Source organism: Harpegnathos saltator, unplaced genomic scaffold (genome assembly GCF_003227715.2).
Source record: "Harpegnathos saltator strain DR-91 unplaced genomic scaffold, Hsal_v8.6 scaffold231, whole genome shotgun sequence".
NCBI classification, from domain to species: domain Eukaryota; kingdom Metazoa; phylum Arthropoda; class Insecta; order Hymenoptera; family Formicidae; genus Harpegnathos; species Harpegnathos saltator.
The window spans coordinates 35,440-52,418 of NW_020230019.1; positions in this window are offsets into that span (position 1 = coordinate 35,440).

Sequence of the window (16,979 nt, forward strand, 5' to 3'; positions counted from 1 at the left end):
CAAACTCGTGGATCCAGGTGTTTCTGCGCCGCTTTAATAACGCGCCGGCACGGCGCTTAAACGCGCATCCGCCGGATCTCCCTCCACCGCGGGGGGGGGGGAGGAGGAGTGGCCACAGCGACTGGGAGAATCTCGCGAGTCTCGATAAATTAATTATGAAAGATTAGCACGCACGCTGTGAATTCGCCGGCGGACTCGCGTCCAAGTCGTTAAAAAGTCGTGTAAAACGCCAAGCGGTTGCCGCGCGCCCCACCGAGACGATCGCGACGAAAGTAATCTCGATAATTGATGTTTCATCGTTATTATTCATTCATTATTATTCCTTATAATATTGGATATTCCCTCAATGAGACAACGAAATTAATATTTCGATTTCTCCCGGGGATGAGAATTTTATTCTGACCTTAGCTTTCAACTCCGGCGGATTTTACGAGCATCGCGTGCTCGTAAAATTGACAACGTAAGTTGCTACGTAATATCGCGGAACAAACGTTACAAAAATAGCCCAGCGATTAAGATCGCCCGGGAGAGATATTACGTGTTCACGGTGCTCCCGCAGTTTTGTTACCGAGTCACTAACGATTTCTTAACGAGCCAAACGCGTGTCACAACGTGCAGCGATCCGCCGCGGGCTTCTCGTTTCGATTTGATTTATGCGCATTCCACGAGTCCCGCAAGCCGCGATTTCGCATGACATCGCCGGCATCAAGCCGGCGCGGCGGGGAAAAGGAGACCCGTCGCCCTCCGCAATTAACGTGTTGCTCTTCCACAGGCAGCGCGCGGCGCGTAATCGGCGCGAGCGTTACAGAATTCTCGAATCATCATCCGCCAGCGCTCTCTCGCCCACGTCATTATGCCGCGCGCTCCTGACGCGCTCGATCGCGAAACACTCCCTTTTCATCGCGCGAGTAAATCGCTCAGCGGGGGGGGGGGGGAGGTCGCAGCTGCCCTTTTTGCATTTCGTGGCGCACGGGGAAATGTAATTCTGCGCCTTACACCCGGAGACAAAAATTTCAGCGCCGGCGGTCGTCGGCAGGCAGGTCGCTCTCACGACGCTCGACAATTACGACTTTTTATTCGTCCTCCTCCTCCTCCTCCTCCTCCTTCTCCTTGCAGTCGGAACCGTCGAGTCGCGAGCGATCGACGACGCAAAGGGGGGGCCAGTAGCCAGCGATTCTTTAACTCGTTATTGAAGTTAACGGCAATTTCGTTATCCTCGCGCAGCTTTTCTACGGTATATATACAAAAGCTGCGCAACGATAACGAAAGCACCGTTAAAAACTCCAATAACGAATTATAGAATCGCACCACAGGCGCGTCGTCGTGGAGGCCGCGTCCGCGACGCGATGACAATTCGCGGGATTCGCTCGCGGGACACTCCCGCGGTGTATTTCGAACCCGCGATTTTCGCGAGTCGGGAGTAGCTCTTCGGGATTGCGCGCGGGCTGAAGCGGATCGTTAAAAGCGCCGAACGCGCGTATTCCGCGTCCATATTTCATCGAAGACGGAAGAGCAGACGGGGCTGTGTTTTTAGTTGAGTATTAAATTTACGGAGACACGACGGAGGGAATTAAAGACGATAACCCTGCGCGGTTGGGTACGCGCTTAAACGGTCGGTTGTGAACTCGCGCTTAATCTTTCCAGAGATACCGTGACGCATATGTGCACGTTTAGACAGGTATAACTTGTCTTGTTTGGCTCGCAAACATTGTCGACGGAGATATAACGAACGTCCACATTACCGTAAACATTCGCGCAGAAAATTCCACAAGCAACGTCGTTCTGCTTTACGAATCGCGGGCATTTCGTTATCGAAATGTGTCACGTGTCGTTGCAAGCTAAAATTGATCGTTACATTGTATCTCGCTGTCTCATTTCGCTTGTTATTCTATTCCCCTTCTCTCTTTTTATCTACTGCTCCTCTTTATCCATTCTTTTCTCTGCTCGAATATTTAGTCTAACTAATCTGATTCTTTTCGCTCCCGACATCGATCGTCTGTCCCATTTTTCTATATTTATCAACCGAATGGAATTTATCTCGAAGTATAATGAAACAATTCCAAAACACCAGATGTCAATTTCAATTCTAAAGCTTCTAACAAGACGACGGAAGCCTCGTTACATGTGCGACTAGCGGACACGCCACTTAAAACTTAAAGCGGTTCCTTCCGACTTAACGATTCATCCCTGACGCGGTGATAAATACATCGACTGTCAAATAAGAGTTATCTCGTAGCTGACTGCAAGATCGCGACCGTCCGGCTGAAAGTTCGCAAATAAAAGCAACGTGCCGCCGATGATTTTTCTCCGCTTTCGCGACTCCGACGGGTGAATTAGGATCTATCTCACCATTACGTACGACCGGTTTTCTGCCCTCTCCCTCTTGCCTTCACTCTTACCTGCTCATTCTCTCTCTCTCTCTCTCTTCCCCTCTCTCCCGCTCTCTCTCTCTCTTTCTGGCTCGCTGTCTACCTCGACCTACTCGATTTAAACTATCGGAACGTACATCGTGCCGCGACTTCCCGCGACGTTAACGAAGATTTTACAAACTGACGCCGCCATTAATTCCGCAAGCGTGAAAATTTAGGGTGACGTCGGCCCCTATCCGCCCGGGACGCAACTTGGGGCGGTCTTTGGAACTTTGCTTCTATCTCGGAGGAAGACAAATGACAAGAGCCGAAAGCAGGCTGCCCCCGGCAGCTCGTACTCGGCCTTTCATAGAACGCTAACGCATAACTCTCGTACTCGGGTAGAGGAGAGTGCGCCCGGGACCGCTCCGAGATAGCTCACGAGAGTAATTTCTTCCTCGCATCGGTAACGACAAGACTAACAACGCGATCGCGATCGTGATCGTCTTCGTCTCGTCGAACTTTGGAATTCCCGGCCGGGCGGCGAGAGGCGCTCCCCGACGCGACGCACGCGTCGGCATTGCGACTTCGCGAATTGCGCGAGGCGCGTGAGGACGACTCTGGGCTCCTCGGCGCAATAACTTTGATCGGCGATTAACGACGTTTATTTCGTCGCGACGCACACTAGGAAAAATGTATTGTTGCACGAACCAAAACTTTGTTGTAACAACGAAATAATTTGGTTAAAATATGCCCAACAAAACTGCTTACTTCCTGTAAACAAATATCTTGTTTGTATTACGGTTTGTTCGTGTATAACGTAATACTTTTGTTATAGCAACCAAAAAGCTTCAACTATATGAATTTCGTTAAAAATGCTATAATTTTTTCTTAATACACAAAATGTAAATTTTAGTGCACAGGAGGACAAAATAGTATCCATCGGGCATTATTTTAGTTTATGTAAAATAATATTTCGTTATTATGTAATTTTTATGGATTTTATGGATGAATAACTGAAATGCTTAATTTTTATATATGAAGTCTGAGAACAAGATCATTTGGTCCAGAGAACAAAATAGAAAAAATATATTTAGTTGAGACTAACTAAATGTTTTGTTATATAAAACAAGATATTTGATTGCTATTGAAAAATGCCTCGACTGAACAGTTTTGTTAGAGATACTAAACTTTTTTCCTAGTATGCATTCGCTGCTGAAATTTCGTATCGCGACGCATGATCTAGGTCTCAGTTTTCCACGTTCATACTCACACGACACATTACGACGTAATTGTAATAATACGTACATATGAAGCAAAAGTCGCGAAGCGACATCGAGAAAGTTCGCTCCCAACAACGTGCGACCGAGCCAAGCACAACATGAAGCGACGTACTATCTAGGCTTTCGTATTTTTCTCAGTCAGTCGGAGACCGTCGAGCGCGAATCAATAACACAGCCGGCGCATTTACGCGTAATCTTGCCAAGTTTAGAGCGCCTCATCGCGCGAGGGGCCCTATATGCCCGCGCGCGCGCTAGAGCGCGTAAACCGCGTTCTGCAAAGCGTGCCCTATAAAGCGCCGCCTAAAATGAATTTTACCTCGTAAATAGAGCTCTCTGGAGTTTTAATTGAACATGCCGCCGGTTTATCGTCATCCCCCAGCTCGTATCGCCGGCAATTTATTGTATTACTCGTATTACCGGGACACCGGCGCGGCGCGCGGGCCGACAGATCTATGAGCGCGATAACGCGGCTGTATTGGCGGAGTGATTCAATAGCACTCGTCATCCGGAGGCGGCATCGTTATCCTCACAATGGCTATCTGAACCGCGCGCTCGTCCCGCGCGATAATGGCGTTTCGTAAAATGAACGGATTGCGCCCGTCGCCGCTGCAGGCTGGGCGAGCCCTCAGATGATCGTCGTCGCCGTCGTCGCCGTCGTCGTCGTCGTCGACGGCAGCTCGAGTCAGAAAAATGCTCGACCGAGGAGAGGCGCCGGAGATATACATGCGATACTCGCTCGGAGAGAATGAAAGGAATAGAGAGGAAGAGAACGAGAGGAACAGAGTAGAGAGGGAGAGAAAGAGAGAGAGAGCTCGGCACTCTCTCAGCCCTTCCTCGCGGTTCCACTTTATTCCCTCGGTATGCATTATCGACGTAATAAACTTCCAGCGGATATTTATGCGAGATTGCCACGTTATCCTACGTGAGGGATGCTCATTCGCGCGGGAAAATTGCACCCCGGGACGACGACGGCTAATGTATTAACACGCGAAAGGCAGAAGGAAATGACCGGCGGATAGCGGCGCGACTTACTTTATGGAATAATAACGGCGCATTGAAGAGATGATGATATTAGTCGGGCTGGCAGGATTTACGGGGCGCAATTGGACGCGACGGCGTGCTGTAACCGCGCGCGCGCGACGAAGGCTTTAACGAAGAAAAAACAGCGCTGTGCCGCGCGAGCTCTCTCGTCTATCGCCGCCCCCCCCCTCTCTCCTCCGCCCCCGACTCTCTTTGCTGATTTTAAGGAGTTATAATACCGATATCTCTTTGTTACCCGTCGCGCGGACGAGCCTGATACTCGGCTAACTGGGCGGCCGTCTATTTGTCTCTATAAACTTGCACTCCCGCTCATCGCCTTTAACTACTGCGCGCGCGCGCGCGATTTAACGTCGCGCTTCTCTGAGATACGCGCGATTCTTTCGCCGAATTAATATACTTTTTTTTTAGACATCTCCGGCTGAATTTTAATTACTACCGTCAACGGCGGATCCCTTTCCCGCCGCGCGCTACATTCACGTGGCGAAAGCGAAAGAACGTGCGAATGAGGGACATTGCGCGGAGTTTCTGTTCTCCGTCTGATGCGTCTAGTGCGAAATGGATATTTTTACACAGAAGTATAGAATGATACACGTCGCTGAACATTAATTAAATGTTCCCAGCCGTGGACAACTTTGAAGCTGAAACAAGACAGATGAAGAAATCTCGAAATTAGTCCGTCATGTATTCACGCTCGCTTTCGAGATCACTATAGCAACGTGCTTGTTGAACGCTGAAAGGTACTAATTAGATGTTCATCGTCGGGGGACGATGATAACCATAACGACAGGAAAAATCTGCTGCGAACGAAAGAGGACGCATCGTGAAAGGAATCTCCCTGAATTAAATCCATCGCGATGTTTGCTCACGCTTGTTCTCAACAATGAAAAAAGCAGCGCAAATAACGAATGTCCGATTTAAAAAGGCTCTCTACTGATGAACTAACACATCGATCAATAAGTCCCGGGACTAATTACTAAAACAACATTTGCTTGCCAAAATTCTTCTTTATTCATCAACGTAGTCTCCTTCAAGAGCGATACATTCATTCCAACGCTTTCCTAACTTTTCTATGCCAGCCGCGTAGAACGATCTTTGGTTTCAAAATAGGCGTTAGTTTCGGCAATCACTTCTTCATTGGAGCCAAATCTCTTTCCCTGGAGCATCTTTTTTTCTTTGAGATCTGCGAACAGCCAATAATCGCTGGGGGGGCCAGATCTGGAGAATACGGTGGGTGCGGAAGCAATTCGAAGTTCAACTCATGCAATTTGGCCATCGTTATCATCGACTTGTGACACGGTGTAGCGTCACTAAAACCACTGTAACTCAATGACACAATGTCGAAATGTCATGAAAACTTGACACGTAACTTCTAAAGGTTGGTACTATAGCTGAGAATGGTATGGATTTGTTATTAGAGGCGCCATTTGTTGGTTAGTCCCGGGACTTATTGATCGATGTGTTACTACCATTGAGTTAAGACAATAAGGCCTCTAACAGCCGGATTCGATTCGATCGTTTAGCGCGATAAAGGATTTTCCTGAAGGACGATTCTTCGTGGAAGAATAATAATAATCAATATATAATTATCCTTTGGATTGACATACGCGGTGATTTGTCTCCCAAGTCGCATCCCATCCCTGGTATTACAAATAGTCAAATAATCGAAACCCCTCATGCTCGTCGCTGCCAATTATGTCACGTCTTGATCGTGAATGTTTATGAATTGTCGTCTTTGGGTCAATGGATTAAACCAATTTACTCTGGGATCGACAAACGTGTGTGTGTGTGTGTGTGATGTATGGGTGTGAAAGAGAATGAAGAGAGAAATGAGTAAATTTAACCAACTGATTTACTTACGTTTAGGCTTTTTGGTTAGCGGACTTTAGGAGCGTTACGTACTGATCAACGATTGACGTACGAATGAATAGGGGATAGGAGTCAGAGTGGAGAGGTTCGGTTATGTGACACTGGGCGAAACTGTATCTTCAAACAAACCTTTATTTACTGGCTATACAACCGTACTGGAATACAACCGAGAGAGGCTTGTATATGAATTCAATGGTAACTAGTGTGAATGGCAATTAAATTAGAACGAAATATAGATGGCAATTAAATTTTACAACGAACAATTGATGTAAAGTATCAAAGATGATTTTGAGCATGAATGACAAGTTACTAATAAACTGAGATTCGAATATTGCCAAGAATTGAAAAGAATTTCGTCAGGTATAAGAGTTTGAAGTGCCCAAATATTTCCCAAGTGTCACCCTTGTGCGCAAGAATTGTGTGTCCTATTTAAAAGCTAAGAGCTAAAGACGCTCGCTGTCATCCGCGTTGCCCTTTTATATACAAGTGATGAGACACTCCCACGCGAGTTCTTATCACCTTGATAGAAGAAGGGGTAAGGTGTTTCGCACGACGTAAGAGTAATAATCAATAATCGTGGTCATGGTATTTATTATCTATCTATTGTTCTTTTAGTCTTCTCCGGTGAAGAAGCATTCGGTGTCGTATTTATCACGTCTAGAGTGAGGATCGAGTAGCCAAAATATCCGGTCTAAATGTTATTGTTGAATTAATTTTATGATCGAATTTATAAAAGTTGTTTAAAGATAACGTTATTTAAAGTTACGTGGACGTAACAATTAACAAAATTAGTCGAATCTTATATTTTAATATAATTGCCTTAAGTTCATTTTTAGACGCTGTACGGATAGTTTTATTAGCTAGGAAGTATCTGAGGATAAATTTAAGACGATCTTAAATATAAAACTTACATAAAAATATCGCTCATAAAATTATGAAAAATCACATTATATGTATTGCACACACTTTACATTCAACATTTTTATTTAGTACGTTTTAACAATTAAAAATATAATAAATGACGATGTAATGAATCTTTAAACATTTCAAAATGTTTTAGAATTTCTAATTTGTAATTATTTAAATATTTAGATATCTTATCTTATATACTTTGTTATTGGACACCCTGGCACACTATACACTATAACTTGCTATAAAATATTAACTTTCATAATTTTACCTACACCTAACCTCATAGTCACAACATTTTACAGACACGTGTCTATGTGTGAATTGGTATGAAACCAATATGGCGGCAAGCAATTCCCCCCGCATGTCTATGAGTTTACATCCCTCTCGTCCAAATAATACTTTTATGCGCACCGTCTCTCTATTCCTCAGTCCGTGTCAACGACCGCATGTCGAGCGGTCAGCTGAGTGCGCGGGAGTGGGGATAGGACCGAACGACCTAGTTGGCAGAGCGGGAGTGAGGGTAGGTCACGTCTCGATGTAAACACGTGCGATTTAAATCGAGCGAGCGTCGCGCGGCGGTGCCGAGAAACGATCGAGAGCGCGACTCGATAGAATTGCCGATATTTTCACTTGCAGAGATCGTAGCGACTTGAGACGAAAACCGTCGCGAAGCTGAGACTGCCGCGCGTCTGACGAAGGAGAATTCGCTCCGCTTCGGGACGAGGATCAATCAGCGGAATTGAATTATCGCGATGGGAAATATCTCTTGTCTTCGTCGGTTTGGAGCGAAAAACCCTGTCCACGGTGAAAAGCGATTTTCGAGGAGCCCGGCTACTTTTTTGACAGATACAGAGTTCACTTTGGAAGGGGAGATTACAAGACTAGAGTTTCTCTCGGATTGTTAGATCTCCAGGAATTAACGCAATCCGTTTTCGCGAGACTGTTGCAGGCAGGCAATCCGCGCGCGCGAATAGTCACGGCATTCACCATTAAGTCTGATTTCGTTATGCGCGAGCTGCTGGCGCGCGGCTGCTGCAATAAATTTACACGCGTTGATGTAGAAAGGCGATACACGAGTAATCACACGAGCCGAAATCCGCTTTCCAGATCGCGGCGGAATTCATCAGAGTTGCAAAATTAATCCTTTATTTACTCGCTCGTTACATGTATATCGTATGCAGCGGAAATGAATAAACACGCGCGCGAGTTCTTGCCGCGTGCGAGCGCGTCTAACGGGGCGGCCGATGCGCGAGTATTTTTGCAGAATGATTCGACCGTCGTCATCGTGAAGGGCAAACAAGAATCACGTCGTTGTAACTGATAACGCGCAGAGAAAAATTTCGTCTCGTAACGAGTCTCGTCGTCTCTCCTTTCTTTGGATTCTCCGCGATTATCGAGAGGCCGTGGCAAGAGCAATGCCGGCGCAAGCCCGATGAGAACGTTTCGCTTATTCGCCGTAGACTAACATAATCGAACGATCATGCGAGAGCAACGGGCCCCGTCTGGGCGGGCGCGTGCACGCGGCAAGTCGCACGAACGCGCGCGATGATTCGTACAATGCGTCGGGAAACAATAGTGTTAATTACACAGACCTCGTCTAATTCTAATTAGGCCGATACGTGCGCCGTTAATATTAATTAGCCGCCGTAATTGCGCATATTCCGTCAAATTACTGACGCAGCTCTCGCGCGCGCGCGCGCGCGCGCGAGAGCGAGCGAGCGAGCGATGGCGCGTCTCCGCCAGGCGCGCACTCATTTGTAGCCGCCCGGGCGGTGCAATATTTACGCACCGAATTCGCAACGTCGTGCAGATCCTCGCCGCCCTCGCGGACGAGGTGCGCGCGGGCGCACGAGGACGTCGTCGAAATTACGAGCGGGATGCGCGCGTAGCGCGCATGTTATACGGGCTTGGGCGTAATTTGTTTGAGGCACCGGCGGCGAGCCGGCGACCGGCAACCAGCTCGACTCGGCTTTGGACGAGCACGGGGAGATGGATAGATAGGGAAACGGGAACCTCGCGAGAGCGAGATGCGAGTCGACGCGATGGCCGTCGGACCGGAGTTTACCGCCGGCGGCAACGCGTGCGTTATGCGGGATGATAATGGCATGCTTGCGCGAACTCACGCACATGGTTATGTAGCGCGTGTTCGCGGCCAATGCATAGGTAATCGCGCAAAAACTAACCCCGTGGCGCAAACACCCACCGACGAAACGGCGTTGCGGAAGTCGATCGTCTCAAGAAGGTACCGACGATTGACCGCCCGTATAGAAATTTCTTTGGATTTTCCCAGATACAGTTTAGATTCCAACTAGAATATCCAAATTTGTCCCGAAATAGCTTATCCCATACCACGATACCACTTGGAAATCCCATTCTTGTCCCAAAAATGGGTTCTCTATCTAGAATCGGAACAGAAATAACGTGTAAATTCCAACCCTTTTTTATTAATGCAATAGGGATAATACAATTTTTGGTCTTAAATTGTTCCGTATTCGGACGTAATATAATACATTTTCGTTTTATACAATGTATAGAATACATTTTTATATTTTTAATTTGATTAATTCGTACATGTGTAAATTAGATGAGTTTGTCGGATATTTATATATATTCTTTACTTTTTTAGCTTGAAAGCCTTCTATTAATATTTTTTCATAATTATTTCTCTCGCAAGCAATTTGAGTTATTTCGAAAAATCGAATTAATATATATATATACGATATATATATATATATGTATATTAATATATATATATATATATCATATTATTAATTCGGTTATGTATATGCATTATTGTTGTATATATAAGAGATAATTATTATATATTAATATTTACAATAAAAAATATATATGGTTTTAAATATTCATTTATTTTATAAAAACTTCTCACGAAACATTGCTTCAAGTATTTATGCTTTAAATATTTACATTTTACAAGCATACGTGTGTATGTATATATATGTAAAGTGTAAATATTTAAGGTATTGTACATCTCATTCTTATCATAGAATGTAAAATGAAAACCAGAAACATTTTTGGGAAAACGTTGGGAGTAACCAAACAGAATCTGTTTGTGTTTCCCATTTAGAATCGCATTTTTAAAACATTACACTTCTAACTAGAATCTGTATATATTTCCCAGTTAGAACCCAAACATATTTTGGGAAATCGGGATAGAACCCAAATAGATTCTAAAACATTTTCTATACGGGCGAGTAAGAGATTAATTTCTGTTGAGATGTTAAAGTTGCTATAAAACGGGAATTTCAATAGTCTTCGTCGTACCGTTTGCGAGATATCTGATTAGGAACTTGTTTTGTATTTTTGTTAAAAGAAACTTTTCTTTTAACGTGTTTGTGCGTGAGACGAAAATTTAAGAAACCGTGTTGATAAACTAATAATAAAATAAACGTTGGAGCATGTTTTACTGAAATATCACGTAAATATGGCGATAAATGCCTAATTAAATTTACGTCACGTCACCGAGTGAAGAAAAGAATATTCGTGAGACATCGACGATGATACGAGTGAAAAGAATGGCGACACTTACACGTGTGACAAATCAGTGGCAAATCTGAAATGACTTCGTGTTACTTTTATATTAATTTCTACAGTTGTTTGATCGAGGATAAAAGGATCTTAATTTTCTTCGCTTCTGGTCGCCCTATTTACGATGAAAATGGAGTGAGCTGTAGTGAGATTCGTTTAAGGTGCAGGGAAAGATGTACGGATAAAAGAAAGATCGAGAGTCTAATCGACCCACCGGCTCTCACGAGATGAGAAACCGCCAAGTGTGGCTGTCGGCTAAACTTTGGATATCGCTTGACCGACTTTGGCAGTGCGTTTTTCTTTCAACTTATTAAATTTCAACGATATACTACGACACTTCTTTCTCTTTCCGCGAGACTAAACCGCTCTAGCTACGTATCCAATTTTACTCTCTCTCTTTTTCCCTCCCTCCCTCCCTTCCTCTCTTACTTTCCTGTATAAGCCGTTTATACTTTGAAAGCGGTGTAAGCCAGCTTTCAAGTGCTATGAATTTAAATCAGGTATCGGTGTAAACTTATGCAAGGAGATTTGCGCGAAAACCAGCTCGCGCGCGCGAGCTTTAGCATCGTTTTATCGGACCGAAGCTTCTATTTCGCGATTGATTAGCCGATGTCGTCGCGCAGTGCCGTCCTATTTGCAGATTCGTCCGCGCCGGCGTAATGACAGACAACGTAATGACGCGACTGGAAGGAAAGTCGCGGACACGTGTACGACCCATATGGCGAAATATTTCCGTCGTCCTCGCAGTCGCGGATATTCGGCGGATATCCCCGTGAAGGCAAAAAAGAAAGCTCTAATGACCGCACATGGCAGTTTCGGATTCGCGATGAATAGCCCAATCTACAGCCCATTCTGTGCAAAATATGGCGCGCTGCGCCTGGAAAATCCATTTCGGCTTGTAAATAACACGGGAATATACACGCCGCGCTCCAGATTGGTCGGTCTATTTTAGCAGCCGGTGAACGTCGAACCAAACCGCTGTGCGCGCGAGGAGCATAGCTCTGCGACGCGCGAATACACGTGAGCCGTCGATCTTACCGTTCGTTTGCACAATTTCGAGTGGAGCCGAATTAGCCCCGGCGCAGAATTTCGAGCCGCAAGCTTCGCTTCGCGAGGAATGCGCGTCGAATATCAAAGGACCTCCCCGCCCCCGCGCGCGGTTAGGCAGGCCGGCAATATCGCAAGTTTTCCTCCGGCGACTTCGAATTGGACACGGACGCGTCGACATGCCGCACGCCCGCAAGTTCGAGCCACCCGGCGGCCCAATGGCGGCCAATTACGTATTTCGCCGCACGAGGTAATCACAGCCGAGAAGTCCTCCCTTCGCGCGGCCAGCTCCGCCGAGTGAGTCGAAACGACCTCGGCCTCGACACACGTGGCAAAAAGAAGGTTAAGAGGACCACTTCCGTCGTCCCATCCGCGGCAGCACACTGCTGCGATCGCCGGCCGAATGCCATTGAGAAGCGAATCGGAGCGATTGCAACCGATGCATCCACTTGACCGACGTCCGACCGTCCGACGTCGACGATCGTCGATACGGGCTCGAGTGGCTCCGGCCAGTCCGGCTGGCATACGTCGCCCGTGTGCACACACACACACACACGTGTGCGTGTGCGATAAATCCATATGTTATGCGCATACCGTATATTATATACACGCGTGTAAACGAGCGAGCGGCCGGCCGTCTCGATATGTTTAGACTCCTCAGGCGGCGGACGACGCTAAGAAGAGCTTTGTGCAGCGACGTTTTTCCCGCGGCGCGCGGGGTTTGATCCCAACTTCTCGCCGGTAGGAGGTGACGGAGAGGAGGGGAAGGGGCAGGGAGGGGGAGAAGGATATCGATCGCTGCATAAGGACCCTCAAGGAATTCCAATTTGCACCGCGACCAGCTTGTAGAGCGTATCGCGATGCCGGTCACGCGTCCGCGGAAATTCTCAACTGTCGCGGGACACGGTCAGCTTGGAATTTGATGCGCACCGCGCAAATTGCGGCTGAATTGTCTCGTCGCGTTCGAGGGCCTCGTCGATTGAGCTCGAATTCGCGCGCGTTAGCCCGCGGAGCGGAGCAAGGTGCGCGCTCGGCAAAAATTGCCGCGCGCCGTCGCGCGTCTACCGACTGTCCGCGGTCGCTTTACGCGACGATATTCAGCTGTCCTTTCGAAGGGATATGCAACGACAAATCGATAATATCGAAATGTCGATACATCGGGAGACAAGTATCGAATGTTTATCGATATTTTTTTATCTCCGATAAAGTCGATATATGGATATGAATTTTATTGATATTTCGTATTTTTCAGTCACAGAGCTATTACGGGGGCCTATTACGGTTCTACGACCGAGATGAAAATTACAAAAGTGAATTCGCTAGAATATATATTATGTAATTGGTCGATGTTTATGGTAAATTCGCTCACTTTTATCATTTTCACCTCGATCCGTTGAACCGTGATAGATCTCCTGCTCCCATGTACGCGGTGATCTCCGTCAAACGACTGCGGTTTATTATATATTTTCTAATAAGAACATGACAATAAATTATATGAAGATAAACATTTTTGAAAGATTCTTTTTTATTTTTCGTGTATACCCTTTATATGCATACGCCTGTATGTATACATTTTTTTATATGGATATCGATATTTTTCAAAATTATCGATATTGATGGTTCTAAATGACGATGATAATATCGTTATCGATATTTTGAGAAATCGTCGCATTCCTAGGTATGCGTCGAAGTGTTGCTTGCGTTTGGGAGGGAGAGAGAGAGAGAGGGGGGGAGGGGTTCTTGCGGATAGTTATTTTACGGAGACAAGTAAAAATTAGACGGGCAATTTGGCTCGTAGAGATTGCGGCTATAATTATTCCCCAAGGCAGTTCTCGCAGTATCCCTATAAACGAAGAACCGCTCTTGCTCTTTCTCTTGCCGTCATTTATATCCGCGATGTTCTGATGCTATTTTTCACTGGTTTCGTCAGCCAGATATAGAACTAGATTAAGCGACAGGGTAAATAAATTTTTTATCGCGCGTTAAATTTTTTATCCGCATTTTATCTTATCAGCGAGCGTTTCTGTAACTCAGCCGGGGTTGTTTTGCGCGCGCGCGCGCGCGTGGTCAGACTTCATGCGCACCACTTATCGGATTTTATATTTATTTAGAAGATATTTCAGGCGCCCGAGATTGCTCTTGTCTCATTAGTCCGATCGTTAATAATGAAAATGGCGCGGTGCATTGTTACTCCCCAGATGGAGATGGCACCGGCGCGTCACAATCGCTTTGCTCCCCGCTCGAATTCGGATTTATTGATTTCTTCGAGATGTCGGCGCGTCGACGTACGATTGAACGTTGCTCGATTGAAAAGGCAAGTTAGTGTGCACATGACAGCCGCATCAGTGTAATCTTCGCGATGAAGAATTCCGCGCGACCCGACGAATTCCAAAAGGCACCCTCTACCCTTCGCGCCGTTTGCGCGGAAGCGCGGGATTCGGCGAGTTATTCGCGGAAAGCCGCGTTGAATTGCGCAACAATATTACCAAATTGTGTGCCGATCAAATCAACAGCGAAAAACAAGTGCGTTCCTCGCACTCGTGAGGGAGGAGAGGAAGGGCGAGAGCGCATTGAAATTTAATGAGGCGGGGGAAGGGCAACGGCGCGACGCATCCGGTTTTCATATTTTAATCCGAAATGAGGCAACATATCGGATGTGTACTTTTCGCAAAATCGAGGTGTGTTACAGCAACGTTGAATAAATGCGCGCCATTCCATTACAATAACTTTGAATAAGCGTTTAAATTTCACCACTCGCCGGAGAAATCGCCCCGCGGAGAGATCGGGAACGCGTCGACCGCGATTTCGTCGAGCGATCGATCGGGTTTTGCAAGCGGAACAATATAACACTGACATTTGTTTCTCCCTCCCTCCCTCCTTCTCTCCCTCTCTCTCTCTCTCTCTCTCTCTCCCCCCCTCGCATTTACGTCTTCCCTGTAAGAAGAAAATGCACGGGTAAGTAGACTCTCGCGCTCATTGCGCGAACGCGCCAAGAAAATACACAGAATTCCCAAGGGCGGTCCGAAAAATGAGTGGAGCGTCTCGCCGAGAGCACGTTTCTCGAATTACCGGGACGCTCTCCCGGATTGGGGCGGACGCGACTTTATCGCACCCGGTGGAAGCGTTCGCGCGATGCCGAGTTAGGCTCGGCTCGGCTCGGCTCGGCTCTCGCACGCTCGTCCGGCGGAATCCCGCGCGAGGAATTAAGAGAGGCCCGAAACACGCGGCAGTTACAGCCGCGGTCAGCGGAATTGATAGCAGGCGGAAGCGCGCTATGATAAATAGTTTCGCCGGAGCCCGATAACGGCGAAGGAAGCAAAGTCGCGCCAGCGCGGGGGAAGCGCGAGCGAGAGACGGCGCTATTAATCAGCGGGCGTTTTGTTGTTCTTGCGCGAGGAGGAAGATACCTCTCTCGCTGCGCAACCACCGCGCCGCCGGCGCCCGGTCGCCGCCGTCGCCGGGGAAGAATTAAAGGCGCTCGCCTCGGCAGAGAGAATCGGAGGAATCTTTAATTAGTCCTGACGGCCACGTTTCATTCCTTCCTGCTACGTGACAGACCGCGTGAATCACGCGAAAACACAACGCCCGCCTCCGCCTCCGTCTCCGCCTCCGCCGCGCCGTTCGGGCGAACGGGCGCGATTGCGCCCCGCGCGAAACGAAAGGGCAAATAAAATTTACAAGGTACACAGAGAGCGCTTAGCCCCTCTCCTCTCGTTATCGCGCATTGGCTCCTCAAACATTGATCGAGGGGGAGCGTTTTAATTTCGCAATATCGAAACGCTAGTTACGTTCAATGAGAAATTCACTCCGTACAACCGCGCGTTCTCTCCCTCTTCCCCTCCCCCTGCCCCTGCCCCTGCCCCTGCCCCGCGACTTCCTCTTCCCTCGCCCCCACGGTCCCGGGCGTAGTGCGCTTGGGAGTATTAACTCGAGAGCGCCGCACTCTCGAGGGTTGTAATGGACCCCCCCCTCTCCCGGCAGCCGTATCCCTGCGTAGCAGGAGCGCGAGACGACGAGCGAGATGACTGAAAATTCGTCCTTTTCCACGAGGGGCTGGGGTCGCGAGTGACGATTGAGATGACTTTCGGGGCAAATTGAGTCGCAGCGGGAACGGACGAATTTACGACGGCGTTTTTGCGGGACATCGCGCAGTTAGCGCGTGTGTTCACCAGAATTACCGCGATTTTTTACGAGGTCGGAACCGACGGCGATTGTCGACGGCGGCCAATGCTGCATCGTTCCTGATTTTCCCGTTGCCGAGATAATTTTCCCTCTCCTGTCGCGCGGCGACAAAGCCCAACTGCTTAAACGCGATAATCCGCATCCATCTCGGCGCGTGCATTAGATTATGAAAAATGAATATATGTATACGAGGTTTATCTGTGAAACAAGCGCGGAAAGAAAGAAGAAGAATGCGCGGACGCAGCCCCTCCCTCTCACGGAGGCGCGAGCAGTTATGATCCTGTCAGGAGACAGCGCGCTTTACTTTTAACTTTATAACATGTCCACCGCGCGTCCGGTTTATTACGCGGGTGTTGTTCTTGAATGACACGATATCAGAGGCCATAAATTACATTGTGTACACATCTTATTAGCGTGCAAAGGAATGACTATAAAGGAGCGAGCGGCCGGGCCGAGCAAGCGGACGGACGTAATATATAATAAAGGGATCGTTGCAACCTTGACGATGAAAGAAAGGAAGCAAAGAAAAGAAAGGGAGATACAAGCCGCTCAGCAGAAATCACCTCGTTGCCTTTCATCCGCGGACACTTTGAGCAATTTGGAATCGATTTGCCCTGGGCGGAAACTTCATTAAGCATTATCCTTTCCGAGCGCTTCTTTGAATTAAAATTTTGCCAATGTAAATTCCGCTTTCGCGAAATTTCCGCTTTCGCGGGCTGCTCGCGGAATTTCCGAAACTTTCGCGGTATAT